At 36.6% G+C, this 7,819-nt stretch overlaps 1 pseudogene; it reads left to right on the top strand.

The window, feature by feature from the left end:
- Positions 1 to 4,475: 4,475 nt before the first annotated feature.
- Positions 4,476 to 5,291, top strand: LOC113937714 (annotated as a pseudogene).
- Positions 5,292 to 7,819: the final 2,528 nt, after the last annotated feature.

Raw genomic sequence — 7,819 nt, 5'->3', positions numbered from 1 at the left:
TACTATTAACTTGCGGTTTTAAAGGATTTTTATACTACCATAAAGCAGAGCTTCCTAAGCAGTGCGCTAATAATAGATTTTAGATATATATCAATTATTAATTCCCTCAGCTCTCAAAAAGGTCAGGTGGAGACCTGGCTATATGCAGATGCCTGCCAGTTACTGTTCTGGACAAACAGCCTCCAGGCTCAGTCAGCCTCTCACATTTATCCCAGGGTGCTACAGAAATACTCAATTTTTGATGGGTACCAAGACATAAAAAGATTGGCAAGTCTTACACAAAAGCAACATAGGAGAGCAGTTAGAGGCCAACTCTGAGGCCAGAATACCCAGCTCTGCCCTTAACTAAATACGTGGCCTGGGGAAAGTGATTTAATTTCAGTGCCTCAGTATTAAATGGGGATAATAAAATTGTTTGTTTCATATGATTATAGGGGGGAATTAAATGGGTTATTCCATGTAAAGCATTTAGCACAGTGTCTGGCAGATAGAAAGTGCTCAACATTATTTTCCACTCAAATTTCAACTAATGTCACACATCTTGATGTTTCTGAAAACTTTTATTTCTAGCTAATAAAATTACAAACTAGATCACCTTTTCACAAATACATCTGGCAATATATATCAAAGACTTTTAGAATATGGTATTTTTAACCCATTTATAATTTCTTCTTGGGAAATTTATCCCAAAGAAGAATCAGAAATGCATACAAGAAATTAGATACAAAGAAGTAGATTATAGCATTATTTGGAAAAGGAAAAGATGGAAACATGTCTGACTAAACTAATGTTTAAAAATATTTATGACAGAATATTATGTAAGTATTCAAAAATCATTTTTCAAAGAGTATTTAACTAGAGGCAATACTCAAAACATAAGGTTAACCATAAAAAGACAGACTTAAAGGGGCACCTGGGTGGCTCAGTGGGTTAAGCGTCTGCTTTCGGCTCAAGTCATGATCCCAGGGCCCTGGGATTGAACCCTGTGTCAGGCTCCTTGCTCAGTGGGGAGTCTTCATCTCCTTCTCCCCCTCCCTCTGCCCTCCCCCTGCTCATGGGATCTTACACTCTCTCTCTCTCAAGTAAATAAAATCTTTAAAAAAAGACAGACTTAAAATTGTAAATACATAAAATTCTAAGTAAGTAGAAAGATATGTGTATGTGCATAGAAAAATATAAAAGGACTAAAATAGAAATATTAACAGAGAAAAGTATGATTTCAATATATGATTAGTATGATTTTGATAATGATATTAAAAATCATTGGTATAAGCCAGTAGAAGATCTAATTGAAAAAAGAATCATATGCAATAGCAACAGAAAAGATTAAAATGTCTAGAAACAAACTTAAAAAATATTGAAGACCTATATGAGTAACTTCAAACCATTTCTGAATGATACAAAAGAACATTTCGATATACTGCAATCAATATAATAAAAATGAGATCCCAATAAAAATATAATGTGATCTCAATAAATTTACAAAATTTTTTTAACCAGACAAGTTAATTCTAAATTTATATTGAAAGATAAACAAACATAAATAGATAATAAAAGTCTGGAAATGGGCAATGAGAGAAACTAGTCATATCATATATTAAAACATAATAAACTCTCCATGTTTAATACAATGTGACACAAAAAAAAAGAACAAAAATTCATAATATAAATCAAAATATATACAGGTCAGTATATAATAAAAATGGCATCTCAGATCAAGGAGGAAATGATGCTTCACCTGATAAATCATGTTGCCAGAATTGGATAATCTTCTAAAAATAAAAATTGAACCCATACTTCACATTATATACCAGAACAAGTTCCAAATGGATTAATCATTTACATATTAAAAAATGAAGCCATATATGTACTCTGAATTAAATAATTTATATCCTTGGGGTGGTAAATAAATTTCAAAATGAGACTCAAAGTCCGGATGCCATAAAAGAGAAGATTTACAGATTTGATACACAAGAGCAAAAAAATTCTGCTGAGCAAAATATTAAAGTCAAAAGATGAATCACAAATAGGTTAAAATGCTGTAGTCCATACCCAGACAGTACCTAGTTTCCCTAACATAAAAAGAACTCAGAAATTAAGTCATAGAAGACTAATAGACCAGTAGAAAAAATAGACTTAGAAGATGAACAGAGATTTCATAAGAAAGTACAAAGACATAAATATAAAAAGTGTTCAATCTCACTGAATGCTCAAAAAACAAATGCTCAAAAAAAAACCATTGTACTATTTTTCACCTGCTACTTAGGCAAAAATTCCCAAAAGTTTGCTGACACACTTCTTTGAAAAGTCTGGGCTATAGATCCTTTAATACATTACTGGCTGGGGTACAAAGTGTAGTATATGGAAGAAAATTTGGTAATATCTATCAAAACACAAATACGGTGGCGCCTGGGTGGCTCAGTCAGTTGGGTGTCTGCCTTAGGCTTGGGTCATGTCCCGGGGTCCTGGGATCGAGTTCCACATCAGGCTCCCTTTTTAGCAGGGAGTCTGCTTCTCCTTCTGTCCCTCCATCCCACTCATGCTCTCTCTCTCTCTCTAATAAATAAATAAAATCTTTTAAAAGCACAAATACGTATTCCTTCTTTTTTTATTTTTTATTTTTTGTTATTTTTTAAATTTTATTATGTTACTTTAATCACCATACATTACATCATTAGTTTTTGATGTAGGGTTCCATGATTCATTGTTTGTGTATAACACCCAGTGCTCCACGCAGAATGTGCCCTCTTTAATACCCATCACCAGGCTAACCCATTCCCCCACCCCCCTCCCCTCTAGAACCCTGTTTGTTTCTCAGAGTCTATAGTCTCTCATGGTTCATCTCACCCTCTGATTTCCGCCCCCCCCCTTCGTTTTTCCCTTCCTACTATTTTTTTTAACATATAATGTATTATTTGTTTCAGAGGTACAGGTCTGTGATTCAACAGTCTCACACAATTCATAGCTCTCACCTTAGCACATACCATCCCCAATGTCTATCACCCAGCCACCCCATCCCTCCCACCCCCCACCACTCCAGCAACCCTCAGTTTGTTTCCTGAGATTAAGAATTCCTCATATCAGTGAGATCATATGATACATGTCCTTCTCTGATTGACTTGTTTCACTTAGCATAATACCCTCCTGTTCCATCCACGTCGTCGCAAATGGCAAGATTTTGTTTTTCTGATGGCTGCGTAATATTCCATTGTGTATATATACCACACCTTCTTTATCCATTCATCTATTGATGGATATCTTGGCTCTTTCCATAGTTTGGCTACTCTGGACATTGCTGCTATAAACATTGGGGTGCACGTAGCCCTTCAGATCACTACATTTGTATCTTTGGGGTAAATACCCAGTAGTGCAATTGCTGGGTCATAGGGTAGCTCTATTTTCAACTTTTTGAGGAACCTCCATACTGTTTTCAAGAGTGGCTGCACCAGCTTGCATTCCCACCAACAATGTAGGAGGGTTCCCCTTTCTCCGCATCCTTGCCAATAACTGTCGATTCCTTTTGATCTCATAGTTCCATATATAGAAATATATCTTACAAATACGCTCATGCATATTTAAAATGACTTAAGTACATTGGAAACCAATCAAGCTCCTTAGAACACTATCTTACTTTTTAACTTTTTATACTTGGGTTTAAGACACCTTCTCCCAGAAAGTATTTACATTTGCTTTTACCAGGCACCTGGGATCAATTTTAAACTACTGACTCATGATGATTTTCAAGTACAGACATATGTATTTTTTATTTCTCCTTTACCTGCAGTCAAAATAAAAGAAGCAAGTAGTTGTGTTTTTCCCCTGGTTTCCACTGGGGGCACTGTGTATGTAGTGTGTGTGTGTGTGTGTGTGTGTGTGTGTGTGTGTGTGTGTGTGTGTGTGTGTGTGTTTTCAAGAGCCTTTGATCTGAACTCCCAAGTTAAAATAAGTCCAGTATTTTGTGTTTTCTTCCTTTGGGGCAAGGTTTGATTGAATTCCAGCTTTGGACAACCAGGAATCTACAGGTGCTACCAGGGGAGCAATAACTTCATCCCTTTCTCTTTGGACTTGAGTGTTCTCATCCTTCTGAACTTCTGGGATCACTCTTTTCTGCAACCCAGTAACGCATTTATTTTTTTTTAAAGATTATATTTATTTATTTGACAGAGAGAGAGAGACAGCGAGAGAGAGAGAGAGAGAGAGAGAGCAGGGGGAGTGGGAGAGGGAGAAGCAGGCTTCCACCCAGCATGGAGCCCCATGCGGGGCTCGAGCCCAGGACCCCGGATCATGACCTGAGCCGAAGGCAGCCGCTTAACCGGCTGAGCCACCCAGGCGCCCCAGTAATGCATTTAAAAACATTTTTAACATATTGTATCCAGACAGTTCAGTTCTGATACAGAAATTTGCCCCACATATCTTATAATTGCCAAAAGGATGTATGTGTGTGTTGTTAAAAGATAACCTGAGGCTCTTTTCCAGCTGGAACCATGGAGGGTGCAGAAGAGAAGAAAAAGAAAGTTCCTGCTGTGCCAGAAACCCTTAAGAAGAAGCGAAGGAATTTCGCAGAGTTGAAGATCAAGCGTCTGAGGAAGAAGTTTGCTCAGAAGATGCTTCGAAAGGCAAGAAGGAAGCTTATCTATGAAAAAGCTAAGCATTACCACAAGGAATATAGGCAGATGTACAGAACTGAGATTCGAATGGCAAGGATGGCAAGAAAAGCTGGCAACTTCTATGTACCTGCGGAACCCAAATTGGCATTTGTGATCAGGATCAGAGGTATCAATGGTGTGAGCCCAAAGGTTCGAAAGGTGTTGCAGCTTCTTCGCCTTCGCCAGATCTTCAATGGCACCGTTGTTAAGCTCAACAAGGCTTCAGTTAACATGCTAAGGATTGTGGAACCTTATATAGCATGGGGGTACCAAATCTGCAGTTGGTGAATGAATTGATCTACAAGCGTGGTTATGGCAAAATCAACAAGAAGCGAATTGCCCTGACAGATAACACATTGATTGCCCGATCTCTTGGTAAATATGGCATCATCTGCATGGAGGATCTGATTCACGAGATCTATACTGTTGGAAAACGTTTCAAAGAAGCAAACAACTTTTTATGGCCCTTCAAATTATCTTCTCCACGAGGGGGAATGAAGAAAAAGACCACCCATTTTGTAGAAGGTGGAGATGCTGGTAACAGGGAAGACCCGATCAATAGGCTTATTAGAAGGATGAACTAAGGTATCTGCCATGATTATTTTTGTAATCTGGCCAGTTAATAAATGACTACTCTCATGGAAATGTTTTGCTGTCTTGGTGACTTTTTGCTAGCCTGACTGCTGTCCCTTAACTATTAAAGCAAATCTTGGTGTGTGATAAAAGTCATCAGCCTTTGCGTGCAAAACTAGGGTCTAGTTTGTATCTTGGTGGAAAACATTCCTTGGGTTTATTAAAGACTCTTCTGTACAAAGAATATATCTTAATTTTTCACTTTTGAATTGTGCCACTGAGTTAGCCAAGATGGGTCTGTTCTAAGAAAACCTATTTCATAGGCCTTTGCATGATTTACAAATAAAAATACTGTTCCTGAAAAAAAAAAGATAACCTGAGTTATATTAAAATTGTTAACACTTTATTTGAGCATTTATAGATTCTAATCAGGCAGTGCCAAGCCAGAAGTGGTTAGGGGCGCTCTTCTGACAGAAGCCAGGGTGAAGCTTTATAAAGAGAAAGCACAAAGAAAGGGAAGTATTAGTTAAACTGTTCCCTTTCTTCATAAAATACTTGTTGAGAAGATACTCCGTGCCAAAAGCTTTAAGAGGACCTGCACAGAGAGCTGACAGAGACTCTCATGGAGCTTATTGTGCAGTGTGTGCGATAGATAAGTAAACAACAATAATAATTCAATGTGAGAAATAATAGGGTATGAGCAATACAGGATGCCCTAGGAGTACTTATTGATCCGGAACTCAAGAGTTAGTTAGTTAGAGTGCGTTAGAAAACTTTCCTAAGGAAATGCATCTAACACGGGAACATTCAAGAAAGAGCGGTGTTTTCATGGGGAATAAAGGCACGAGGGAGAAAATGTAGGTATTTGGAACAACGCCTTTCCCTTAAAACTTTGTTTTCCATCTCTTAGCTTTCCTTAACTGCTATGCTCACAAAATGCCTCTTCTCACCTTTGTATGATCCCCTCTGAGATCTTCTGTGTGCGATTTTCTCCTTGAGAATGATAGGCAAAAAAATTAGAAAAAGATGCAGCCTCTTGTTATTTAATAGCATTTGATTTCATCTGTCCTATTTCCTGCAGTCTTACTTGGCTATGTCCACTGATGTGATCGTACTGCCGTCTGCAGGAGTAATTTAGCAATGGTTTTTAAGTGTGTAAAGAAAATTTGAGACCTTAAAAAATAAGCAGTTATCAAGCGATGAAAAGACCTGAGGGCACCTTAAATGCATAATTACTGAAAGAAGCCAGTCTGAAAAGGCTAAATACTATATGATTCCAACTCAATGACATTTTGAAAAAGACAAAACTATGGAGAAAATAAAAGATCCGTGGTTATGAGGGGTTGGAGCTGGGGGTGGGGAAAAGATAAGACTAGGCAGAGCACAGAGGATTTTTAAGACAGTGGAACTATTCTATGTGGTACTATAATGATGGATATATGTTATTATCTATTTGTCCAAATCCATACAATGTAGAATACCAAGAGTGAACCCTAAGAAAAACTATGGACTTTGAGTGATTATAATGTGTGAATGTAGGGTCATCCTTGGTTAAGAATAAAAATTATCATTCTGGTGGAGGTGTTGATAATGGGGGAAGCTATACATATGAGGGAATGAGGGTATATGGGAAATCTCTGTACCTCCCTCGCAATTCTGTGCTAAATCTACACTGCTCTTAAAAAATAAACTCTTAAACAGACGTATCTAAAATGTAAGTGGAGTTTGAATGGAGAGAAGAGAAGCATAATTGTATTAGGTCAAACACCATGATCTAATTAGCGCTCCAAAATTGGATTACAGAGAAGTGTGAATGCTTTGCTTTTCCTGATATTAAAGAAAAGTTGCTTTAATTTTTTTTTTTTTGAATTTTCATAGGTCTTAAAGAGACAGCATTTGGAGGTACGGTAAGACTGGGTAGAAAAGGGAAATTTTTGATATATCCAAGTGTAGGGATTTTTTTTTTTTTAGTTTAAAGCTCATCAGATCTTTTTATTTCTCTCATTTTCTAAACTTCTTTTAGAGTGAAGGTTAGAAAGGGTGGAGTAAAATAACTTATTTCATTTCAAAGCTTATAAATCTTATTATTTTGTGCTGAAGCCAAACTGTATTGGGACTACTTGTCCAAAATTTAACAAATATTCATTTTTGATTTTGTATCGGCAAAAATAAAGAATTAAAGTAATGTGTTTATAAATAAAAAAATTTCCTCATTTTAAAAGAAAGACTTTTAAAAGTAAAAGAATTAGCCTAAAAATAGAGAATTCCAAGTTTTCAGCAAATAGCTAGTGATTGGAGATGGCTAAGTAGCTCTGGATCCTAAATGATATTCACTTTATTCAATATAAGCAGTTTAGGTACAACTGCAAACACCATAGGCAAAAAACAAAAGTCCAATGATGATTCGATTAAAAAATTATAAAGACATCAAGGTAATTTCTGAAATGCCAGTGCACAGAAGACTTAAATGCTCTTTAGTGAAATCCAATTCATGAATTTCATCTTTTGTGTGAAAATGTATTACACTGAGGTTCTGTTCTTATATAATTACTGGAAAAACTATGTTTTTCTTTTAAAAGATTATTTATTTATTTACGAGA

Source organism: Zalophus californianus, chromosome 4 (assembly GCF_009762305.2).
Source record: "Zalophus californianus isolate mZalCal1 chromosome 4, mZalCal1.pri.v2, whole genome shotgun sequence".
In the NCBI taxonomy this organism is placed as follows: domain Eukaryota; kingdom Metazoa; phylum Chordata; class Mammalia; order Carnivora; family Otariidae; genus Zalophus; species Zalophus californianus.
The sequence above is the reverse complement of the archived record's forward strand: the minus strand, read 5'-3'. Positions and strand labels throughout refer to the sequence as shown.